Source organism: Abramis brama, assembly GCF_963993115.1.
Source record: "Abramis brama genome assembly, chromosome: 1".
NCBI lineage: Eukaryota > Metazoa > Chordata > Actinopteri > Cypriniformes > Leuciscidae > Abramis > Abramis brama.
Window position 1 is genome coordinate 69,401,151 of NC_139963.1, and position 27,281 is coordinate 69,428,431.

Here is a 27,281-nt window from a genome sequence, read left to right on the forward strand (position 1 = left end):
AGTATTGTGATTGTCAAAACATTTTAGTAACTAAACAGAAACATGTTACAATGTTTACATGGTACAATTTCTGGTAAGCTCAGTCTAAAAAATGCTGGGTTGTTTTAACCCAATTTTGGGTCAAATATGGACTAACCCAAACGTTGGGTTGAAAATGCAATTTAAAAATGTAACCCAACGGCTGGGTTTGTCCATTTTTAAATTGCATTTTAACCTAACGTTGGGTTAGTCCACATTTAAATCAACCCAGCATTTTTTAGAGTGTTTTTTATTATTGCTTGACACAAATTTCACGATTTCAGTTCATTTCTTGTGATATGATTCAATATTGACTCATTTGGATGAATATTAGCCCAGCAAACATTTGGACGTTTAATGACCGTTGAAAAGACGTCCAACAGACACGTCCCGTCATGGTTGAAAAATAGTTCCAAAATGGAAGTTGAACCGACGTCTTTGACGTCTTTTCTGGCCGTGAATTCCACGTCTTTTCTGCGCGTCCCTGGACGTCTAAATGCGTCATCATCTGTGTGTTTAAATGTGTTGCTGCATAATTTAAGTGTATATATAAGCCTGCATATAAAATAATCACACACCTTTTGTGTAACATCGTGAAAGGCAATCAAGTCTTGAGGTTTACACATCTTGAAAAAGGTCCAAAATTGGTCCAGTCAGACCTGAACGTCAATAAAACATGTTAATCACGTGTAGGCCTACATCACAAACAATAACACATTATTTGTGGACATAAGCAAAAAAGAAGCATGTTCTGATTTAGCACAACATTTTATTGATCTTGAACAGCCAAAATTTCTCTTTTATTTTTTTTCAATGTTTAACATTTCGTGAGCTTAGAATTATAAGGTTCTATCTCCACTTTTGGTCGAAATTGAGTTTTTGACAATCTGATCCATTAGGTGTTTATTAATGCCTGTGTGGTGTTATTTTTGTAAAAAAAAAAAAAAAAAAATTTGTTATTAATAAAATAAAAAGGTTCCATCTCACAAAAAATAAACTGAGTTTAAAAACTTTGATGCTCAATAAACTACCCCAAACGGAGATAGAACCTTATAATTCCAAGCTCTCGATTTGTTAACCAAAGTAAAATACCAATTACAAAATACTGAATTATTATATAAAGGGATGGTTCACCCAAAAATGACAATTATGTAATTTACTCACCCTCATGTTCCAAACCTGTATGAGTTTCTTTCTTCTGCTGAACACAAAAGAAAATATTTTGAAGAATGTTTGTAACCAATCAAATAGAGCATCCATTGACTACCATTATTGGAGAAAAAATTATTATGGTAGTTAATGGGAAGCGACATCTGCTTGGTTACAAACATTCTTCCAAACATCTTTGTGTTTAGCATAACATAGAAAGGTTTTTACAGGTTTGAAACATGAGGTTGAGTAAATGATGACAATTTTCATTTTTGGGTGAACTATCCCTTAAACACATTGTTTGGCTCATTTTTTGTATCCACCACCCCCAGCTCTTCCTGGAGCGCGTTTCAGGTGTTCTGCCATTGCTGCATCAATTTCAGAGTCGGTAGCATTTGGGCTCCACCTCTTCACAGCATCTAAGGGAAGAGAATAGATTTCTTTTTAAAATAAATAAAATTAAAAATTTGAGGTAAATGACATGCAAAACCATGGAACAAGATGAATGAATCATGAATGAAACATTAGAAAAAGGTAATCAACATGCATTACATTTTATTTTATTGTATAAAAGATGTTCTGCTTTAAATTGGTGTTAGATCAGTTGGGGGGGCGGGGGTAACAGCATTTGTCCCCTGCCTCTTCAATACCACTGTGGTGCCCTTGAGAAAGACCCTTAACTAGGTGTGTAACGGTGAGAAAGTGAACAGGACATTTCTGATAAAGACAGGTGGGCTGTGATGTCCCCTGAATAGACATGTTTAGCAATTCTAAAATTACAAAATATTTTTAAAGCAGTTACTGAAAACATGTTCAAATCCAGCTAAACATTTCATTCTATTTCAGATAATTTACTTTCTGAAAGAAACTCTCACAAGGCTACATTAATAAGTTACAGTAATAACTTTGACTATCATTAAACATACTTTATGGTATACCGTTGTATAAGTTCAAAGTAACTTTTAGCCTACTAGCTAATTTTAGCCAAACTCAGTTAGCCAATTTCAGTTGACAATGTGGGCATCATTTCTTTCGGTTCATTCATGTCAAACAAATAAAACTCTAGCACGTTAATCTAATAATACAAAATGTACGTACCCAACAGTAGATTTCTAATAATATTCCTCCTCTCCTCGTGATTGTTCAAACTTCAATGTTCCCAAGTGTGAGTCTATGGGGAGAACGCGTTAACATCTCGCGAGATAATCTAACCTATCGCAGGATTTTGTAATGTCGCGAGATCTTTTGTTACATCTTGGCAGCACAGTTTTGGCAATTACATCCATAGATATATATAGAGGCTAGATGTCTCGTGCGCGCTGCTGGCCAATGGAGGTCGACGTCCGCACGTGGCGGACATTTTGCGACAGTGTGCTCGCTCACTTGTTTAATGGTGCATATACTTTTAAATAACCATAACTTGCTCAATTTTCTACCGATTTTCAAACGGTTTGGTTTGTTATAAACGTCAGAGATGTAGTTATGACACTGCATACATACAGTGCATACATATGAATAATTATAACATACATGTTCAAGCATTCGGAATTATAGCCACGTTAATAACGTTTGTAAGAAACCAAACCGTTTGTAAATCCGTCAAGATTTCAGCGAGATAAGAGGATTTGTGTGCATGCTGATCATTCACCTTAATGCACAGCTTCACTGTCACAAGATGGCCGAACGGTGATGCCGGAAGTGACTGCGCCATAAGACATCTAGCGTTTATATATGATATCTATGATTACATCCAACTCAGACATAAATGGTGACCGGATATATTTCTGTTTTACATTTTTCGTTTTCAACGAATACATCAGGTACAACAGGTTGAAATAATGACTAAAATGCAGTGGCTTTGCATTCACTTAACCACACTGGGCACTTTGTGATTATAATTTATTTAAACAAGATAAAGTAAATATATTTATATAATATATTATAGCCTATATATATTTATATATATTTATTTTTATTCAAGTCGTGTATTTCATAAAGATAATTCCTGTTTTTTTTTTTCTGTCTTGCTTGACTAGACGTGTAAATACGGAGCCCCTGAGGGGACCTGTGAAAAAAAAAAAACAACATAGGACTTTCGCGTGCGCACGAGAAACTTTCGGTTTGCGTTATAGCGTCATTAATACAAATGTGGAAATATGGATGATGTATATATCATTTATGTTGTTGTTTGACATGTTTTGAAGTGTATATTTTAGCAAAAATCTCAAGCAAGGTGCTATTAAAGACAAGACTTAGAGGCATATTTTAGTCACAATTCAAATAATTGTATTAACTTTGAATATACTTTGAATAAACTTTGTATTTGTATGTGTATTGATAAAAAAATAAACAACAGGCTAATAATCTTCTGCTACTGAGATGAAGGAAACATTTTTTTAAAGAAGTAAAGTTCACAAGATTGCTATTTATCTTGATCAAACTGTTCCGTCATCAGCTCTTCCTCAGTTCCGCACTGCAGAATAAAATAGTCATCCTCTGCTGCAGTTGTACGGATTCTTAACGCATTTATTGCAACTACATTTCATCTTTTTCTCATCAAACAACCAGATTAACGAATGGTTCGACACAACCCGTACCGAGGAGCCTAGACAGGTCTTTCTTCTGTATAGATATACTGTAAATACAGGGTAAATGACGACTGTTGGCCTACCATGGTCGCCCTCGTCCAGTAAGTTTAAAATAATAATAATAATAATAATAAATTAAGATATAAATCAATATAATTCGTTGTAAATTAAATATTTTAAACAATAGCTACAAAAAGGTAATAATTGACTGTATAGTCCTAACGTTCATGCATGAACTGTCATTCAGACTTACTGTCTAACAACCAGAGAACAGAGAACATCAGAGATATTAAAATACATACTCTTCTGAGTTTTATGATGTAGGCCTTTTTTTATTAAAATTTATCGGCCTATAATTTATATCTCAAGGATGCGAGCTTGTGCGTGGCGCACTCAGTCATGTTGAGAGGGAAACACGCATTATATTATTAGGCTAGTCTATTCAGAAATAGTGTAAAAGACCTGTAAATAAAATACAACATTAACATTATAAACACTATTAATAACATATAGGCTATGCGTATTTTACTTCCCCATAGCCAAATCCTTAAATGAATGGAATCAGAAAACAACAAGAAAAGAAAAATAAGTAACCACTTATAATAATAATAATAATAATAATAATAATAATAATAATAATAATAATAAATGCATAGTAGTCTATAAAAATAGCCCATTGTGCCCTTTATTACAAACAACTTTTAGGCTATTTTAAACGCCAAGCCTAAACGAATTTATTTGAATCGAAACTGAAACTATACCGCAAAGTTGGGTTCGCGCATCTTTCGTTCGGTCCAAAGTTTAATACTGAACAGGAATTAATAATCATTTAGGCTAATAATGAACCGGCTGTGATGTCAAGTTAATGCCAGAAGTGAACCGATGTTGTTAATAGCGCGATTCGCCGGCGCCATCACTTGAATTTGTTCCTCAGTTGGGGGACTTAATACTTTATCGTTTCATACTCTGTCATTCGAAACAGTAAAATGTATATTTTTATTTGTGTACATTCAAAATGACTACAAAATGTCATGCCTTTGAAAAAGAAAGAAAACAACATGATGCGGACGTGTAGAACTTTATCCAAGAGCTGTTGTAAAGCCTATAAACAATCTGTTACAGTAATTTTCTATATCCAAATGTTTCTTTATAACTTGACATCACAGCCGGTTCATTATTAGCCTAAATGATTATTAATTCCTGTTCAGTATTAAACTTTGGACCGAACGAAAGATGCGCGAACCCAACTTTGCGGTATAGTTTAAGTTTCGATTCAAATAAATTCGTTTAGGCTTGGCGTTTAAAATAGCCTAAAAGTTGTTTGTAGTAAAGGGCACAATGGGCTATTTTTATAGACTACTATGCATTTATTATTATTATTTTAAGTGGTTACTTATTTTTCTTTTCTTGTTGTTTTCTGATTCCATTCATTTAAGGATTTGGCTATGGGGAAGTAAAATACGCATAGCCTATATGTTATTAATAGTGTTTATAATGTTAATGTTGTATTTTATTTACAGGTCTTTTACACTATTTCTGAATAGACTAGCCTAATAATATAATGCGTGTTTCCCTCTCAACATGACTGAGTGCGCCACGCACAAGCTCGCATCCTTGAGATATAAATTATATGCCGATAAATTTTAATAAAAAAAGGCCTACATCATAAAACTCAGAAGAGTATGTATTTTAATATCTCTGATGTTCTCTGTTTTCTGGTTGTTAGACAGTAAGTCTGAATTACAGTTCATGCATGAATGTTAGGACTATACAGTCAATTATTACCTTTTTGTAGCTATTGTTTAAAATATTTAATTTACAACGAATTATATTGATTTATATCTTAATTTATTATTATTATTATTATTATTATTTTAAACTTACTGGACGAGGGCGACCATGGTAGGCCAACAGTCGTCATTTACCCTGTATACAGTATATCTATACAGAAGAAAGACCTGTCTAGGCTCCTCGGTACGGGTTGTGTCGAACCATTCGTTAATCTGGTTGTTTGATGAGAAAAAGATGAAATGTAGTTGCAATAAATGCGTTAAGAATCCGTACAACTGCAGCAGAGGATGACTATTTTATTCTGCAGTGCGGAACTGAGGAAGAGCTGATGACGGAACAGTTTGATCAAGATAAATAGCAATCTTGTGAACTTTACTTCTTTAAAAAAATGTTTCCTTCATCTCAGTAGCAGAAGATTATTAGCCTGTTGTTTATTTTTTTATCAATACACATACAAATACAAAGTTTATTCAAAGTATATTCAAAGTTAATACAATTATTTGAATTGTGACTAAAATATGCCTCTAAGTCTTGTCTTTAATAGCACCTTGCTTGAGATTTTTGCTAAAATATACACTTCAAAACATGTCAAACAACAACATAAATGATATATACATCATCCATATTTTCACATTTGTATTAATTACGCTATAACGCAAACCGAAAGTTTCTCGTGCGCACGTGTATTGGGTGAGAGGACGTCACCTGGCGACGTCTTTTACACGTGCATTTATAGTCCATCATGACCCTCTATGAAATCCTTGAAATCCTCTATGAAATCCTCTCGTGCGCACGCGAAAGTTTCTCGTGCGCACGCGAAAGTTTCTCGTGCGCACGCGAAAGTCCTATTTTTTTTTTTTTTTTTTCACAGGTCCCCTCAGGGGCTCCGTATGTAAAAGACGTCAGTGGACGTGTATTCACAGCCTTGACGTGTAAAGGACGTCAGTGGACGTCTTCACAACCTCTTAAAAACTACTATGGGCAATTAAATTCATTATTGCAGTATTAACCATGCAAGGATTAAGCACAGCTTTTGCATATTTCACAAGGATTTCATAGAGGGTCATGATGGACTATAAATGCACGTGTAAAAGACGTCGCCAGGTGACGTCCTCTCACCCAATACACTATATATTGAACTACACGTAGCTAAAAGTCAAAATAACAATTATACATGCAACCCCAGAGAACTGTAGACATGTACAAATGTATCTGAATGCATTTTTAGGAAATGTTCTGTGTTACATATTTTTACCGATTTATGCCGCCCTACCGCGACTATTGGACACGACGTTGCCGTCGGACCAATGTTTGCTGGGAGTTGATCCACTAAATCAATACCCTGATAAAGAGGTTGACTGGCAAAAAGTATTTTATGTAATTTGAAAATACTAAAATACTCATCTTAAATGTATTTAAATAGAAATTACATTTGATTTTTTCTAAAGGCTTTAAAATACAAAATCCATTAAATACATGTGTTCATCATCCCTGCACCCAGGCTCGTTTCTTCACGGGGAGTCACTGTAGTTTGGAGGAGCGTGTGGTTTACATGCTCTCACTATCTCACTCTCTCACGTTTCACCTCAGCTATACGCTAAGTGCTTTTGAATTGCGATTCACTATCATTATGAAAGGTTTTAAATGTATCTCGCTGTTATATTTAGCCTACATATTGCCCAAATTTTAAAATATTCTATAAATAAAGTGCCGCGATGTTATTGATGTGCGAATACATTTATGCCGAGGAATGTCCCACGTTTCTTATTGTAAACCTGGGGTGCGTTTCCCGACAGCATCGTTAGTCAACTATGGTCGCAAGTTCTGTCGTTATCAGCATAGTTAAACGATTTGGTGTTTCCCGAAACCATCGTTCCAACGAACGTTCGCAAACAGCATCGCAAACTTGTGTGGTTGGAACGACAGCTCTCGAGCTGTGGTTAGATAGTTTCTAGTTTACATGAGATGTAGACTGAATAAATCCTTATCTTTAGCAAAATAAGCAAGCTGACATTCAGTACAACCCGTGTTATTTATTTAGAATACAAATGTCATTTATGTCTTTTAGTTTGTCAAGAGATTTAAAGCACCGTTTTTGAAGACTGCGCATGTGCGAACGTGCTCTACTATGTAAGAACGAGCCAAATGAGTCTGGTAACAAAGCAAAATAACTGAGAAAAATTAGAAATGGTCTTCAGATGTCATGTCTGTAACTTATATGACAAAATCTAGCGTTAATTCGATCTCAAACAGATTAATTAAAATAAGTTATTAGTCCACGTGCGAGACGTCATAAACCAACTTGGTTGAACGATACTTTGCGACATACGGTTTCGGGTTAACAGTCGTGACTAGCTAGTTGATTTCTCCAACGATGCATCGTAGGGGAGAGTGGGGTAAAGTGAGACATTTTTTACATTTGTTCCCCTCTAAGCGAGCTAAAATGATATATCAGTCAAATTTACACATTTCCCATTAATTCAGGATGTTTCCTAGAAATGGAAATGATTAGAATGTATTCAGGATAAAGGGCAGTGAAAATATGATTGTTTTTTAAAAAGTGGTCTTGTGTCTCACTTTACCCCAGCTTAGGGGTAAACTGAGACAGACCAGAGAAATCAAGGGGGTAAAGTGAACCAGCTGGGGGTAAACTGATCCACTTACTTTTTCCACTCTGAAACTTCCATAACAACACATGTTGTAACAGTAAGAATCCTGACAGCTAGCTTGACAACCACACATTCCAGAACTAATGTCGGACTAGTAACAGAATCATGGGGATTGGTCAATTAAGCACATTTTTTTTGATGACCCATCGGTGCGCATCCAAGTGAAGGTGAATGGCACACTGGAGGATATTGAAACAAATAAAAGAACTATGTCCAAAATATTGTGATACGTTTGGAAGCTCAATGCAGTCAGACGTCCCCTGGCCAGCCCAAGGAGGGTGGCCCATCCTGGGCCAGATTCGGATTTGTCCGCCACTGCTGGAGCTCCGTCTGGAGCAAAGTCGGTTCTAAAACGGACCTTTGGGTCTTTGTGGAGGAGGGACAATGCTCCGCTTGGACAAGGAACACGGACCAGAGAACCGTGATGGTCAGACCTGGTGTGGAAACCGCCTGACCCAGCTCAGAGAAAGTGCACTTTGTGTGGGCGAGACTTCCAGTAAATAGGGTCTGGTTTGGACACCCAGTCCCTCGGTGCCAGGGCGTGCATACCGGTGAACGTGCACCGTCCTGGGTGAGCTAGGGGTGAAAGACACACTGGAGGATATTCCTCCTCGTAAAAATGTCCAAAAATATCTTGTATTTGAAGAAGAGCTCCATGCTCGCAGACCTCCTGGGCCAGCCCCAGGGAGGGTGGGTCATCTCCGGTCAAAGTCAGATCTGTACACCTGCTGGCGCTCCTGCTGAAGCAACGACGGTCCAAACACGGACGCTCGGGGTGTTGTAGAGGAGGGAGACGACACTTATCGGACAAGGTAATGGAAAACAGGCGCCTCAGGGTTGCCTGGGGCCCAGAGGAGCGCACCCTCTCCTTCGGGCCGTCAAGTCGGGGTGCCCGATCGATTGGTGCATCGGACGTGCCTGGGGACGGCCCCTGCCCGGTCGAGGGTCAGCTTGCTCCTCCCTGATTTGCACGTTGACACGAGACCTCGGGAGACTCAGATGGCCCGCCTGAAACGGATGTCCGCAAAGGTGGCGGTGACCGCGGGCGGGCGGGGAATGGGGGGGGCTAGCTGGGGCCCCCCTGGCACGCCTTAAGAGCCGAACTTCGCCCTGCGAGAGCCTCCCACGGCCTCGATCCAGATGCCTCCCGCCCCTGCCCCCAGTGGATGGTTCCTCACACACCCTATGAGTGGCCGTGTCGTCTCGATCCCAGGCCCGAGTGGAGCGAGACCCATGTGTAGGGAGCCTGCGCATCGCGGTTTACCGTCCGGAGCTTCTCGGTTGATCCCAAAGTAAAACATATGCTTGTTGAATGGTCGGTCTGGGTAAACGGCGAAGCGACTCCAGGGGCTTGAGACACCCCTACAGAAAAAGCGGTGGAGGAAGGTCCTCCTCCGAAAACAAAAATGGACAGTGTCCGTGTGGTTGCAAATGGACGAGATTCCCATGCTGACTTTACTCCCAAGCAGGCTCCCAGGGAGAGTGTCAGTGACCTCGGTCCTAAAACGGACCTTGGGGGTTTTGTCGAGGAGGGGACAAACGCTCCATTAGGACAAGGTGAGAGGGAGAAGGTGCTCCACCTCTTTGCCTCAGCTACTGCACACTAGGCTACTGATTTTACTTCCCCCTTCTCTTTTTGATGGCTTTTCTACAATGTTTATGACATTAAAAATAAAACATGTCATGTAATATTACGTTAAAATATGTTTAAGATTAAACTTAACTTGTGCCTCATGTCTCACTTTACCCCACAGCATTTGTCTCACTTTACACCACCGCCACATTTTAGAAAAAAACTATCTCTCTTAGCAATTCAGGGTAATCTTCAGCTAGCATCATCACATGGTTTTATATGTTGGTAGTTCATCAACATGTATGATATAAGTTTTTCTACCTGAATCAATTTGCTTTGGCACAACAGTTGATTAAGTTGACAGCAAGAAAATTTACTTTTACATGCAAAAAAAATATTTTTGTGAAAAAAACATGCTTACTACAGCACCATGAGGTCATCTCCTTCATGGCCAAGGGGAAATGAGAGGGGCTTGAAAACATAATGGTCAAATGGCCAAAATTGTGTTCCGTTGCCTAGATACAGGGGGTGTCTCACATTACCCGATGTCTCACATTACCCCGTTCTCCCCTACTATGGTAGTTAAGCAGCGAGCTATAGGCTATAGTTGTACGGGAAACGCACCCCAGAGCGCTTCACTAAAACACGCCTGTAACACGCATCTCTGGAATCCCGTGCACTAACCCATCTTTTTTATCAGAAAACTAATCAGAAAGAAATCACTGGAAACAGCGCTATCGCAAACAAACACGATAAAAGCAACCGTTTGCTGGCATTTTTGTTGTTTACTTGAATATTTAAAGGAGAACTCCGGTCAATTTTAACATTGAGCTAATGTTTTTGTAAATTTGGAGTGCTGTCAATACAGAGAACAACGACAAAAATCGGTGTTGCCTACACCGTGTTATCCTCTTTTTAAAATTTGCACCCTGTTGACTTCAATGGGGCAAGTTTTAAACCAGCTTTTAGCCTCTTAACATCCTTGATGTGTCATTACAAGTGCCCAGCCATGTGAGTGATTCCTTCAGAGTGATCACGGGTGAATCTGACTGCAGTAGATGTGAAAGATATTAATAAAAATGATGTTATTTCAGCCAGCGCACATACCTGTGTTTACATCCTGTTTTCGGTCGAAGTCCATAGTAATCGATTGTCGAGTTCACACGCATAGGTTTAGTTACCTATGATCACGCGCGTGAACTCGACAATCGAACAAGGAACAAGGTCCACCGGAATGAGGTTCACCGGAACAGTCACGGAGGGAGTCTTCCTTCTCCTCCTCTGTTTCGGGTGGCGATGTGCAGGCTCTGAGCTGAACGGGACCTGTGGCGAATGGAACTCTGATCTGTTGATCGCCATGGCCTCCTCGGTCTGACGGGTCCATAATGCCAGGCATTGAAAGATGTTCATTCGAGCAGGAACCTCTTCCACTGGCGAATTCCATTTCCGCTGCCTCCTCTCTGTCCTCGTGGTTGGGGAAGCGCCACGAAAATCAATACCGCTGGATCTCTGCTTTGACGGAGTCGTTCTGTCACGTAACACACTCGGGAAACAGAGAGATCCATGTACAGTATTTTTAATATCGGGGCAATCCAACTCATAATCGTCCATGCAAGGGTCAAAATCCATCATAGCAGTCCAAATACAAAATAAACAAGAAACAAACCAGAACAGACAGGAACCACAGATCGGAAGTGTAGGGTGACATATAATAACGACTCTGTGACAAACACTCAAACAGACAGGCTTATATACACAGGGAAATGACAATGCTAATGGGGAATAGGCTGAGTGCAATGATTAGTGACAAGGGACAGCTGAGTGCAATGAGGAAACAAGGATCGTGGGGAATGTAGTTCAGAATGTGAAAGACACCGTGGGGAAGGAGGACATCTAGTGGTTACCCAGGGAACACAAACCAGACACTGTGACATACATTTAATAATAACCATATTTAAAAAACACATTTAAAAAACACATGGCAGTCAGAGCAAAAGGCAAAGGAATACTTTCACTGTACTGGGAAACCTGTTTTTTATAAACGTTAAAAATAAACGTTTTAGTTTAAGGGCACCTATTATGCCTCTAACGCTGTTCATTTCGACCAGGAGTTGGACAATAATGTCCACAGAGCCAGAGAATATATGCTGGATGGAGATAGAACAGGTATCGTTTAGTTTAATTATGGTTATAACTAATTTGTCATCTGCTTTTATCCACTATTAATACAAGCCTGCTGTAGCAAACCCCGTCCGAATGATGACCAAAATATACTGTTGAGTTCAGTTAAGTTTATTGTACATCACACAAAAGATGAAGCGTTAGTTTTACTCCAGAAAATCACTGTAAAAGCTAATAAACATAGTGCGCATTAAAGTCTTATCCATAAACTCTCTCTCTCTCTCTCTCTCTCTCTCTCTCTCTCTCTCTCTCTCTCTCTCTCTCTCTCTCCCTTTCATTGTCATCAACATACAAAGCGAAGTACACAAAACACTCGTTACAACCACAAATATATACACACCTTTTCAGTGGGTGCTTATAAACTGGTAAACTTTATATCCGTAAAACGACTCGATGAGATGTCATAAAGTGCGCGCTCTCAATTTCATTTCTGCCAGTAACGTTAGTCCTGTCGCTCCTCCGGAGACTGTAAGCTGAATCACGAGAGCAGTTGTACAGATCCATCCTCGAGTAATAACAAGAGTAAATGAAGACTGCTATGTTCATTCTTACATCCAACAACAACACACCTCAATCGCTTAGGAGACATTCTTGTCTACAGCTGCTCAAGCGTCGAACAATGGCGGACTCTGTGTCCAGCTCACTCAGGGCGGGGCTATGCTCAAACTGAAGTGTCAGTCAACAGTCGTGGGAGGGGCTTGTGCAATTCTACGTCACATTGCATAGATTTTGAGAACAGCTTGTTCTGAGACAGCGCTTATGATTTATGGGTATTTTTTAAAAAAAGCACTGTGTGGATTTTCATCATTATTAGGGTGGTTGTGAACACACACTGCCAACACACATTTATGTTCAAACACCATGTAAAAGTGAATTTTGCATAATAGGTGCTCTTTAAGGGTCAAGAAATGTCTTCAACACACGTCTCACTCGTTTCCCTTCATTTTCATTGCTATTTGCTCTCACATTACAATCTCTCATGTGTGGCTGGAAATCCCTGTCGTACTGGTGAGCAGCATTTATGCATTGCTCGTTTACAGGTTCATTGTTCATTTCACAATAATTGTGCAGAACAAAGCAAGCATATATCACAAAAGGAAGGTCCTTCATGTTTATGTCCATCGACCTTCGCAAAGCTGCAAACCGTGCCTTCAAACGTCTGAATGAACATTTGATCACCATGCGCGCCTTGCTAAGAGATAGGCCGTAATACTGCTCCTGTGGAGTAACTCCGCCGTTGGGGTACTCCTTCATGAGGTACAGCATAAGGGGATAAGCTGGACCCCCCAGAAGAAACACGGGGACAGCATCTTCACCTTCCACTAACTCTCTAGGGCAGGAGGGTATTGTCCCATTTTTTTAGGTCAGCACACAGTTTTGAGTTGGCAAATATGCGCGCATCGTGCACACTCCCCGGCCATTTTACAACAACATTCATGAAACGATACTGGTGGTCACACAAAGCTTGTACATTCAAAGAATGTTTTCCCTTTCTGTTGATGTAGTCTGTTGAGTTGGCTAAGGGTTGTTTGTGGCATCCCGTGTGTCCGATAGAAGTTCACAACAAGATCCTTCACCTGGGCCTCTTTGTTCGGGACCCATGAAAATGATGATGGCCTTACAGACCTGTCGGATGATTACTAAAACAACTAGTCGGGATAGTCCAAATGCATTTGCGGTTTTCCGAAGTCTCCCCTCGTCACTCAGGTAATACAACGTGCACGCTACCTTTGTTAGTACATCCACGGGGGCCCTCATTTTTGTTGTTGCTCCTTCCACGTGTGGACGTAGTCTTTCGCTAAGGGTTGATTAGTGCCAATCTGGACATTCGAAAGTTTTCGCACCATTCCTCAGGAACCACAACTTCATTGATAAAATTATCCCACCATGCGCTGGTTCTTCCCGGCTTAACCCAAAACCGACGCTCCATGTACGGTCGATACTGCCGCTGCACATGGGAATTGTCACAGATCACTCGAATAATAGCTTGCCTCCGGCGCATGTAGGCAGTTATAGCATTGTAAAATGCAGAATTTACTTGCACAACAGCTGCTAGCAAAGACATCAAAGTCAGTAACGCTTGTAATTCGTTATCCATATTGCAGTCACTAACGTTATGTAGTCCAGGCTGTTTTTGTATGTTTTCTTCAGGGGACGGGTCATGTGATGGGTGGCTGACGAATCAGGGAAGGATACGCCATGACTGATGACACCCAATCATAGAGCCAAGCGTGAGCCTCTGCGTCATCGTTTCTAAAGTCCTCCGTTTTGAACCGTCTTCACTAAAACGCCCTCCGGAGATTCAAAACGCGAAACAGGTTGGCAGCATTTCTAAACTTCTCCGTTTTAGGTCTTCGTTTTTGCCGTTTTAGTCTGGACGGGAGGTGCAAACGTAGCAAAAGGTCTCCGTTTCTAAATGAAAACGCAGTAGTGTGGATGGGGCCTTAAAGTCTTAAATGCTGACAGAATGTTTCCAGACTCAGGTAAACCCGCCTCTGTTCGTCACCACTCCTCTAGCCTGAGCTGGCCCGCTTTGGACCGAGGTATTCGGCGGGCCAGAAAACCCTGGCCATTGGCCCCGAGGAGCCCCGAAGGGCCCGATCAAGCCCCGGGAGTGACAGTGGAAACGCGACTGGCGCTGGCACGCACTAGCACGCCCGATTTTGAAAAAACACTTCTGAATCTGAATATCTTTTTTCCTGTTTCTTGTTATTTGCTAATGTTTTTAACGTTTTTTTTAAAACAATTATTATAGAAATGAACTTAATGATCAATATAAGAGAAATTACAGCAGATGAGACTAACATCAACGCTTTAAATGCACATTATTGCACTTTTTTCACACGTTTTTAAATGTTTGCTGTAAAACACTTGTCATGCAATATAATATGCAATAATTTGTTCTGTGATTTATATAACAGCTTCCTCTGAAACATGAGTAACATCAGTGTGTCCTGTGGAGAGATGGAGCGGGTTGTGTACAAACTTCCCTCTGGTTTACTGAATCAAACACTCAATCAAAGACTCAATGGAGTCTGTGAGCAGAGCTGGCTCTCAGAGGTGACTATTACACACACACACACACACACACACACACACACACTGACTGTGAGCAGAGCTGGCTCTCAGAGGTGACTATTACACACACACACTGACTGTGAGCAGAGCTGGTTCTCAGACGTGACTATTAGGGCCGTTACATAGTCAACACATCTAGTTTTTGATACGCGACTCGCTGATGTACGCAATACTATGCTTTGTCGGTGGGGGCGACATTGCAATTATTGTACATTAATTCAAGTATATTATGTTTACAGAAGAAGAAGGTTTGAATACAATGGCGGGCGAAGAGGAAAATTTATGCGAGCTTATACACATACATCCACATTTATACGATAGTTCATCGCAATTACACTCCAATAAAATTGCGTTGGAAAATGCCTGGAGAGAGGTTGCAACCGCGATGGGAAAACCCTTAGATAAAGTGAAAACGGACTGGAAAAGAGCCCGTGACAAATTCACTAGGGCGCACAAAAAGTGGAAGGTGGCGTGCAGAAGTGGTGCGGGGCAGCTAAGTTTCGGCTACCCAAAAATATTGACTCAACTTAGCTGGATGAGTGAATTCATAAAGCATAGGAGTACAGAATCAAATTTTTCGGTATGTAAACAACGTTGTGTGTGTAGCCTATCTAGAAGCCAATGCTCTGTGCCCTTCGCGAGAAGCTGAAATAGCCTACGGCAGGGGAGAGAGAGAGAGAGAGAGAGATGTATGTGTGTGTGTGTGTGTGTGTGTGTGTGTGTACATTCAAATCCATTCAATTTGTACATTTAAATTTAAGTTATGTTATAATATTTTATTATTCTGATGCCTTTATAACTGTCATTACTGTCATTTACTGAGAATGGTAGGCTACTGATTTGGTCAGGACGTTTGAAACAGGAGTAGGCATACATTTTCTTTCTGTGTAGGCAGGTGAGGGAGACGATGAGGGCGACAATGATGATAAAGATGATGATGAGGAGGAAAGCATTATTGCGCAGGGAGATCAGGCACTTCCATCTACCCCCAATCCCGACTCATCCATATCCCAGTTTTCCCCACTTCTATCTGACCCTCCCACCACCCCGACACTAGTGGCTTCAACCGTTGCTACACCATCTCATCCCCCACCACCCCGACGTCATCAGCCTCCCGTGGTGGTAAAAGGAAGCGCAAAAGCCACAGGCCAATTATGGATCCATGTGAGCATACGCTCCTCGATAGGCTGCAGGAAATACGGCAGGAGAGAGAGAGGGAGAGGGAGAGGGAGAGCGAAAAGAGGGACATGCACACCACTTTTTGTAATTACCTGTGCCATTTTCTACAGAATCTCCCTCAGAAACAAAGCGCAATTTTGATGCGCGACAACAAACAGCTCATGCGGCAGTATGAGCCCTTTTAATTCGACTTAATTTGTCTACCAATATTGTTGGCTACATGCTGTTACTGAAGTTATTTGTTATTGACATTTGTTAGGTCATGTTCTGTGTGAAACATGTTAAAGTTCAGTAGCCTTCATATTAAAATGAATTACACTGCCAGTCTGGATCCAAACGCACCAACACACCTCCATCGCTCTCACGCCTGAATGCGCCAACATCGACGTGAATAAATCTACAGTTCGTATCAGCAGCTGCCATAAGGATCATAGAAAAAAAACCTTTGTAATTGTAGAGGTTGCTGCCTGATTGTGGTGGTGCTCTGATGCGAACATGCTTCCCGTCAATCGCCCCGACACATAGGGGAAACTGCCACTGTCTCAAAAAGTCCTCCGCTATGTCCTGCCACTGACTGCGTGAAGGAAAGGCCATGGACTCCCCCTGAAGGGCATCCCAGATGGCACAACACATCTCCTCTACAATGCCCGAAACAGTGCTGGTGCCCATTTTGTAGCTGGCAGAGAGTGCCTGCAGGCTAATGCCTGTTGTGAGGTACCGCAAACTCACTGCAAGCCTTTGCGAAGCTCCAGTCGGGTTGCAGTGATTCTGGTGAGTGTCCGGGAGAAAGCGGATGACTTGTGAAAGCAATTCTTCAAATTTTGGCGCCGACATCCTGAAGTACTGGAAATGTCTCTCCTCGTCCAGGCTTCGCATGGGAAGCACCAGAGACACAAACTCCCCATCCTGATCTCTTCTTCGATTTAAAGGGCGAACATACCACCGCCTAATAACTCTGTGCTGCCTTTGTTGCCGCCGATGTAAAATCAGCAATAGAATGCACTCCTCTTCAGTTGCCAGTTTGATCTGAATATCACGTGACCCGACTCTACTAATATCACCCGACTCTACTACCCCCTGTTGCGTGAGCGGTGTATTGCATACACGCATCGCCCGTGACGCTTGCGTCCACTGTTTAGACTATGAAAGGGAGAGCGTCGCTCGCGTTGACTATGTAACGGCCCTTACACACACACACACACACACACACACACACACACACACACTGACTGTGAGCAGAGCTGGCTCTCAGAGGTGACTTTTACACACACACACACACACACACACACACTGACTGTGAGCAGAGTTGGCTCTCAGAGGTGACTATTACACACACACACACACACACACACACTGACTGTGAGCAGAGCTGGCTCTCAGAGGTGACTATTACACACACACACACACACACACACTGACTGTGAGCAGAGCTGGTTCTCAGAGGTGACTATCACACACACACACACACACACACACACACACACACTCACACTCACATTCTCTCTCTCTCTCTCTCTCTCTCCCTCACACACACACACACACACACACACACACACACACACACACTCTCTCACACACACACACTCTCTCTCTCTCTCTCTCTCACTCTCTCCCTCACACACACACACACACACACTCTCTCTGTCTCTCTCTCTCTCTCTCTCTCTCTCTCTCTCACACACACACACACTCACACTTGATCACACACTCACACTTGATCCTCTTGTGTTTGGTGTGTTCAGGACGGGCGTCTGATAGCAGATCCATCAAAACCACACAGACTGATGGATCCTGTTATTTCAGTCTCGTCTGATCGTCTCGTCACGTCTCGCTGTGTGAATGTCCTTCATGAGATCCTCTGTGACGCTTCAGGAGTAAATCAACTCTCAACACATCATTCCTCTGTTTTCATATTTAATATTTCACTAACATCATTCTCTAATGTGTCTTTCTTTCATCACAGTCTCATCACAGTCTTAAGACCATGTTCAGAGGTGAGAGACACACATGACATGATATACGGTATCGGTGGATATATGATCATTTTTATGTTATTGGCGTCGGCCTGAAGTAAATTTGGCCGAAACCGTAATTCCTCAAATAAAAACGGGTTTATTTACCTGAACTGCAGAAGGTAACAGGCTTTTATTTGAAGCAGGCTTTTGTAAGAGGCATGCCTTTATTTTTACATTTTAAATAAAATAGTCATCTGGGGTTCATGCTCCTCAAGTTCGTTTTCAATAAAATTGTTGAAAAGTCCGTTACTACACTGGCACTAAATTAGCCTAGAAATCTAGACGCACCCTAGCGGCAGCAAAATGTATTTTGCAGCCAGGTGGGTCTAGACACTCTCAATAGACCTTCTAGCTGCAAAAACCTAAATTGGGTCAGGCCAATCACGTCGCTTATAGAGTAGGCGGGGCGGGCTTAACATATGACGACAGAGTTGCGACGGTTACCTGCCTGCGACTTGAAAACAAAGAATGACGGCTGCTGGAGAACAGTCTTTCGAATCGGCTTTGTCCGCGACTCAGGAGGACTTGGAGTTAAGTTTTTCTTTGAGAAAAGAGCAAAGAACGGCACTTAAGTCATTCTTTAAAAAAGGAAGATGTGTTCGTCGTTCTGCCGGCCAGATATGGCAAAAGTTGAATGAATCTATCAACTAGCTCCGCTGTTGGGAAAACGCTCTGGTTGGTTGAAGCGCTGTCCTATTGCGTGCAGAGGGAATTTGAAAGACAGCCGTTTATCCCGCCCCTCGGAGTGAGCGTGTCTATGGTGAGTTGCCAGACTAAACATCTTGATGTAGTCTGGCTTGCCAGGCTAGCACTAAATGAGACCCGTGTTACATCCAGTGTAGCTCCTGCCATCTACTGGCACACGAAAACCCCGTTTTTATCACACTAAACTATTATTTCTTAATAACTTCTTCTTTATAATAGAAATGTTACAGCCACTGTCATTTCTTGAATAATAACATGTGGACATCAAAACACGCAAACTCATGAGGGTTTAAACTTTTATTTTGAAGTCGCGATGATTGAACAGTTTACATACAGATGTATTCTCCTGTGTTGGTCTATTATAGATGACTTACATTATAAATCTGGAGAAATGGCGTACATTGCGTTCCCATATGAATGTCATAAGCAACCCAAACTCACAGCGTATGCAGAGATGGAGTTTGTTAAAAGGACGTAATTACTTCCATGTTGCAAATTAAGTTGGATAGGCTTCAGAAAATTATAATGAGAACATCATAATTGTGTGCTTGGCTTCCCTTGGTGAGATTTTTTTTTGTAATCAGGCTCAAAAAATGTAGATTTATCGTCCAATATATCAGTTATCGGCTTTCAAATATAAAGAACTATTGGTTATCGGTATTGTGTGTACTGTGTTGAACTGGATCTTCTGTAAGTGAATCATGATGATTGTGAATGTGTTTTTCAGTGAGGAATGAAACTGCAGCGACTCCAAACTCAGGTGAGTTTCAGCTGATAAACGTGTGTCTAATTCACTAATAAAACACTGACTCAGATCTGATTCAGACTCAATCCAGTGTGAATGTTTTCTGTCATATTTCTGATATTTGTGATCGTTGTGTGTTTTAAAGATGTGAATGAAGTGACTCCGTCTCTCCAGAACTCAGGTAAAACATCAAGAGCTTTAAACATAAACTCTAATATTGATTAATCATTATAGATCAGCTGATCTGATATTTGATCACTTGTATAGATCAGCTGTGGTGGCTGTTTGCTCTCTCCATCTTCATCATCTTCATCTGTTTTATGCTGCGTAAAAGGATCTTCAGGTGAGTCCAGACTGATCTTATAACGTCCTACTTCAGTCTTTATATCTGACACTATTTCACAAGAGCTCAGCGTCAATCACATTTACATTCATTTGAACAGAATATTTATGATTCTGTCACTTTAGTAGAACAGCTTTCTAGAGTATGAATTCATATTTTTATTGATTTTGGTGTAAGAAACCCAAGAGGTGAAAATATAACTCATGATTTGACCTCATATAATAATAGTGTGTATAATAAGTGTCAGTGTGTTGTCAGGTGTTTTCAGAGGTTCATCTGTCAGACGAGATGATGATCCAGACAACAGGTGAGTGAATCAAACTGAGAGAAAGACTCATTTCACTTCGTCACATGATCATCTCAGAGATGAGACAGATGATGATGATGATGATGATGATGATGTAACGTACAGCTGATGAAGATTAATCTGAATCTGTTTCACACAGGGATCTGAAGGTCGGATCTGATGATCCTCATTCACCGAATGAACATCAGAAGGAATGTTGAAAGATACTGAACTCAATCTCGTCTCATGTAATCCATCAATCAGTGTTTCAACCGTACAATAATTCAACAATAATCTGTAATAAATAATCTGGTATCTCACATAACGTCACATTTACCTCAGAAAAGCCATTCGATGACAATAAACTCCTAGAGAGGAGCATTTTGATGAATAAATATTACATATTACATATATTTCTTCTAACTAAACTGTTGATGATGTCTCCATTATTTAATGAATGTGTGACTATTTTTGACTACATTTGACTGACGATTTAAATGTTTATATTTCAACAATGAATTAGAGTAGATAGTCATATATTTTTAGAAGAGTGCATTAAAAGGATGGACATAAAGTACACTGTTAAATACATTTAGTAGACTTAACACAATTGTTCATTTATATACCTGATAGAGCTGCCTGATCAAGTGTGAGTGCCTTCCCCATTGTTGTGATGTCACAAATCAACATCACTGTTCTTCTGTTCTTCTTCTTCTTTTAGTTTTATGGCAGATTGCATCCACGACTTATCAGGTGCATACCGCCACCTACTGTACCGGAGTATGCAATATGGGTAATGATTCAATGATCTATTTTACTTATTAAAAAAAAAAAAAAACTTTCCTATATAACTATTTTAATATTACATATATATTTATGTCCCTAGATCTTATAATATACCCCTGTACTCTTCAGATATTCCACAACATCATTCTGTGTATCCTCTTCCCCTTATCCTGTTGTTCCCAATACACCTTCAAGGTTCCATTTTCTTCCTGTCTGACTCATCTTTTGTTTTAATTTAATCATCTCTTCTCTATACTTCTCTATATGTAACAATATATGCTCTGCATTTTCTGTTGTTTTTGTTTGTTTTTTTGCACTCCAAACCTTCATCTGATTGATTTTTACCTAACATAGCCAATGTTTTATTTAACCCTGTGTGGTCAAACCTCAGTCTGGTTAAAACTATCTCCTCCCTTCTGTTCCTTCTGATCACACCATGTGTATTTGTATAACTTTGAAACTTCAAATGCACATTCCTCAATATCACCCTCCACTGTAATTGAATCTGCTGATTCACAACATGTTTCTTTAAAAAAATTTCAGTCAGCTTTTGCAAAATCCCACTTCTTATGCCTAGGCCTTTCTTGGAAATCTATTTCAACATTTATAGAGCATATTATTGGAAAGTGGTCGCTTCCAATACTTGTGCTGTCTATAATATTCAACTCAGAAGAATTCGCCAGATTATTAGAAACTAGAGTAAGGTCAATACAACACATTGTGTTAGATCGTATGTCAATTATTGTACCGTTTCCGTTATTTAGACAAACTAGCTGCCTAACATCCATCAAATCTTTGATTACTTCTCCATTATTATCAGTGCGCTTACTTCCCCAAAGACTATTATGTGCATTGAAGTCTCCGCACCAGATTTCTTTTATTTTTCTTTGTCTCCCAATTATTTCCTCTAAGACTTCTAGGCTTATTTTTTTTACACGGATTATAGAGGCTGATTATTACCAAGTTCCCGTCTAAATGATATACTTCAGTAATCACACATTCTATTTATATTGAATTCATTATTCTTCTGAATGATATCCCATCCCTTACAAATGTTGCACATCCTCCTCCTTGGTTTCCACCTCTATCAAGCCTGACAGACTCATACCCATGCAGGTAAAATAAAATCAAGGTGAGGCTAAAGCCAAGTTTCCTGAACACAAACAATATCAGGTTTGATCTCAGAGTCTGCAACAAACTTTTTCAATTCTTGCCCATTTATTCGATAGAAGGATTGGACTGTAATAGGTGATGATTTATTATTTCTAGCTTTCCTCAATGGGGTGTCGATCAGAACACACTAGATTGAATCAGTTCCATGCAAAGGTGGTTTATTGTTGACAGTTTTGGCTATGCACAACACAGCAGTACACAGGTTGCTTAAAGTATTTAGATGTGTGTGTGTTTGTGGTCTACAAAGGGAAAGAAATAAAGATATATATTAACAAATGTCTCTAGAATTATTATACAAACATTACTTCCAAATCTACATTTCTCAAATAAAGAATTATCAGGTTCGATTCTATATTAAATAAAGAAATCAATATACAAGCAACGAAAATATGCAACACCGCCACCCGGTGGTCAGAAATGGCATAACATTCAAAACCGAAACTAAATCTGAGGTAATTTAAATGAACGGCACATAATCATAAAGATCGCGTCCTTAAACTCGAAATAACAAGAGTTTTAAATACTAATGTAATGATCACACATACATATGTACAATCAAACACTGGGTGCAATATAAATATTATAAATTGCAAGTAATATCGAACATAAACGGCACATTCACGAGCCCTCAACCTCACGCGATTAACGGATTCATCTCTCTTAAACATGCATCACTTTATGGAAGTATGACATCAAGGCTTTACAGCTCCTTAACAAGTATTGATCTCCAAACTAGGTGAACAGTCAACTTACATATATTTATTGACGCACTTTGCACACACAGTCTTGCTTGTACAGTCCCGCTCTCTGCTGATGATGACTGACAGTAAGTAGCGCATGCGCACATGACTCGGCCTTTCCAACACCATTTGAAATCAAGCTTCTAGCACTCCATTGTAAGAGATGGCATACCATACCATAATATTAAATAACACTCTGAGACCCCCATCATTGTTAGCACTCAACATATTATGTATATCTTCAGCTTTTACATTTTTGATGCCTAGAAATTCTTCTGCAGCTTCCACCACTGTCTTATTTGTATTGCTTTTTCTTTCTTGTTGTATATAGCAACATTAAAAACTTTACATATAAAAGCTATAAAGCTCTTCTTTTCTACAATCAATGTGTTTGCATTGCTGCTGTGGAGGTGCTGACCTTCCTTGGTCTACTCGCTCCTGGACTCCGGGGAATACCTTGCATTGTCACTCAGATTTTCCTGATCCTCTATTGTTCTGTTTTTTTGTTTTTTTTTCATAACTGCCAATACCCTTTAATTCCTCTGCATATGTCACCTTATTCACAACCTTATAGCTCTGTACTTTTTTAGCTTGTTTCTGAACTACACATCCAGCATATGCAGCACTATGCTCACCTCCACAATTGCAGCATTTTTGCTTAGCATCCTTTTTACATTTTCCACAGTCTTGTTCTCCTCCGCATTTTGCACACCTTTGTCCCCATTTACATTGTTGTGCTGTATGTCCCATTCTCTGACATTTGAAGCACCTTCCCTATATACTCCCTAATTTTATATTTGATCCAGACCATTTGGACTTCAGAAGGCATTATCTTCAAGTAACACAGACCCAGCTAGCAGGGAACGTTCTCAGAACGTTGGCTAACATTTCCTACAAGTTTGGTTAATGTTTTAAGGAAAACAAAAATGAATGTAATGTTCAAAGAATGTTTTAAGGATGTTTTCTTTAGGTTTTTAAGGTTAAATGTTAACTAAGATATAACGTTTTAACTGTAACATTTTTAGGATGTTTTGGGAATGTTGTTGAGATAAAAGATCTCAATAATACATTGCCACAATGTTCCATAATAACAGAGGAGGAACATTATCAAATCAACATTCAAAAAATGTTTTGAGGATATCACTGAGGCCTGAGATGACTTAATGTATTTTAGAAAACGCTCTTGTAATATGACGTGTTAACATAACTAGAACATTTTAAATGTAACATTTTGAGGATGTTTTTAGAGAATGTTATCCTACACAGCAAGAACACCAGTGTTAAATTAACTCTCCTGGGATTTGACTCCACAATCAAGAGTGTTAAAGTGTTAAAATATGAGTGTTAAATGAACACTAAAACAATGTTGAAGTTAATGAGATAATTAAGTGATTAATTGAGTGATGATTGACCATTATTGAAGACACCTGATGTTAACAAACTAAATGTTAAGTCACCATTATGGTGATCAGTGTCTGCTTTCGTTGGGCACTTGACACTTAAACTATTAACTTTAGATTTTGTTTGGCTGTTGTAACTGAGTTATAACTGTCAGACAAGCAAAGGGAAATGTGATCAGGTGGTGTTGGTTATGTTTTGACATAATCATAATTTGACCTGAATAACTAAACTCATTTAGTGAGTTATGTTTACCTTGTTGATTACACCATCACTGTGATTCCACAGCATACGATTTTTAACATTTTCTATATAATCCAAAATATTTCTTAATAGTTCTGTTCAAAAGATGTTATTTTTAGACACCAAGACATCACGAATTAGCCTGTGAATCTCAACAATGGTGACAATTATAAAGCATTTTGCAGTGCATTCTGGGTACCACCAATCAAAACTCATTCATGACTCCCATAATGCATTACAGTATGAATAAATTATGATCTGAATTGTCTTATTAATTTCCTTTTCCTAATTTAATACTTTGTTTGTCACCATTGTTGAGATTCATTCACTCATTCTTGATATCTGTGTGTGCCTAAACAAAACTTTTTTTCTTTTTATCAGAACAAGTTTTAAGAAATCCTTTGGATTATATTGGAAACTCTGGATCTTATGCTGTAGAATCACAGTGATGCTGTAATCAACAATATAAATCTAAGTCAGAGATTAGGCTCTAAATGAGTTTAGTGATTCAGGTCAAATGATGATTATGTCAAAACATAACCAACACCATCAGATCACATTTTCTTTTTGTTAATCTGGCAGTTATAAATACAGCAGCCAAACTAAATCTAAAGTTAAAAATGTAAGGGTCAAGAGCTCAACTAAAGTAAACACTGATCACCATAATGGTGACTTAACATTGTGATTTTCTCCTTCAGTGATTCTGCTTGTTAACATCAGGTGTCTTCAATAATGGGCACTCATCACTTAATTAATCACTTAATTATCTCATTACCTTTAACCCTGCTAAAGTACTACCCTCTAGTACTTTTCTACCTTTTATCTCATACTTCACATCCTCTATGGACATTTCCAAAGGTATGTTTGAAATCACTCCTCTTAATTTTGCTGCCATTCCTGGTATGTGCACTTTTATCTTTCCACCCCCAAGGCTCATTTTCAGTATCATCTCCTGTTGCTTCTCGTTTACTCTTGAAATTAGAATTCTTCTATTTTTCAGCAATTTAGCATATTTTATTTTCCCTATTTCCTTCTCAGTTGGTTTAGTTATTTGTACTGGATGAAAGTGGCCTTTATCATTACTGAGCGTAATAATAACTTTCCACTCTTCCTGCTTGTCATCATCAGACCTACTTTCACTGTAATCTTTTTGGCTGTTTGTCTTGACATACTCTCTCCTCCACTACTTGCTTCTTGCCTTTTTAGTTTGATTAACCCTCATATCTGAAGGCCATCCGTCACTATCATCACCATCTGAACTGTTACCCATTACTACACTCACGCTACAGTTTGTTTGCAATCCGCCACCTCTCCGTTCAATCCTTTTCTCCACACTTCCCCCACTTTCTGTTGTCTCCTCCTCTTCCCTTTTGCATTGTCATCTTATCTTATATCTATATGTTTACTCCAATTCATGTGTATAATGTTAATTTACTTACCTATGTGACTATGTTTTGCCATTTTCCACTGTCTGAGTTATATTCTTGTCTTCTGCTAAAGATGTGGACATGAAGCACGACTGGTGTAGATATTTGTTTTAATAGAGAGAACAAGTGCAACTCCGTCAGAGGCTGCTGGTTTGTTCTTTTGCATCGGGAATGGTTTCTCTGTTGTATTATTTTCTTGTTTAATGTGTTTTTTTTTTTATTATTCTTTACTCAAATGTATGTTTCATGCTTTTTCCCTTTTGCTAATGCATGATAGATAACAAGGATCATTTTGTTCATGTTTGTTCTTTTGTATATCCGGAGAGGAATAAAAGGTCCAGGTGATCTGCTGTCTCGTGTTTAACTCCACAAAGCTACAACATTGTCTTTAATCCTGTTATGTTCTGTCTCAGTCACCAGCTGGTGTACCCAGGTTGACCACTAGAGGGCACTCCTCCTCTGACCTTTGCCACTCAGTCATGAACTTCAGTCCCCATAATCCTTTGACCGGACTCATCATGAATTATTGCATTCACCTGACAAAATAGCCAAAGAATCATTAAAAATGAAAGAACCAAATATAAACATTTCACTCAGTAGATCAGAAGGAAAACATTTTATTTTAGAAGCGTGCAATAAGAAATGGCAGACAGTTTGGGACTCGTGTCATACAGGTCGGCACTATTACAAGGTCCAAAAAACCATAAAGAGAGGCAATATAATTCACAACTTAAGTAGAAGAGAGCAAGTTATTTTCACACATTTAAGAATAGGACATTCAAATCTAAATCATACTTTACACATTATAGGGAAGCATAACACAGGTTTATGTGATGTCTGTTTAATAGAGGAGATAGTAGAACATGTTTTGAAGAAATGTAAGGCTTATAATAAAGAAAGGAGGATTCTTAAGGAAGAATTACAATTAGTGCCAGGAATTCACTATAACCAACTTATTAAATGATGGTCCAAATTCAGGAAAACAAATAAATGCAATCATGAGATTTATTAAGAATAGTGGGTTATATAATGGGATATAGGAGTATTTAGTTCATTCTTTTCACACTCCACCTCGCACCTTTAAAGTTGGTTCGCAACCCGCCATTAACCCCCCCCACCCCCCACCCCACAAAATAAGTCATTTCTCATCCAGGTTTTGTAGTTGTCACACTGCACGTCTGAGCACTCTCCCTT

General features: G+C 39.5%; 1 protein-coding gene and 2 long non-coding RNA genes across 2 annotated transcripts; 1 reads left to right on the forward strand and 2 right to left on the reverse strand.

The window, feature by feature from the left end:
* Positions 1-27,281, reverse strand: part of LOC311094365 (uncharacterized protein) — a 337,913-nt gene that overhangs the window by 176,254 nt on the left and 134,378 nt on the right.
* LOC311095954 lies at positions 954-2,366 on the reverse strand. Its single transcript, XR_014608929.1, has 2 exons — positions 2,266-2,366; positions 954-1,586 (listed from the first exon to the last, which is right to left on the reverse strand). It is a non-coding gene; the product is annotated as an uncharacterized lncRNA (long non-coding RNA).
* Positions 19,675-20,598, forward strand: LOC311097187. Its single transcript, XR_014609204.1, has 5 exons — positions 19,675-19,706; positions 19,837-19,872; positions 19,959-20,034; positions 20,293-20,341; positions 20,481-20,598. It is a non-coding gene; the product is annotated as an uncharacterized lncRNA (long non-coding RNA).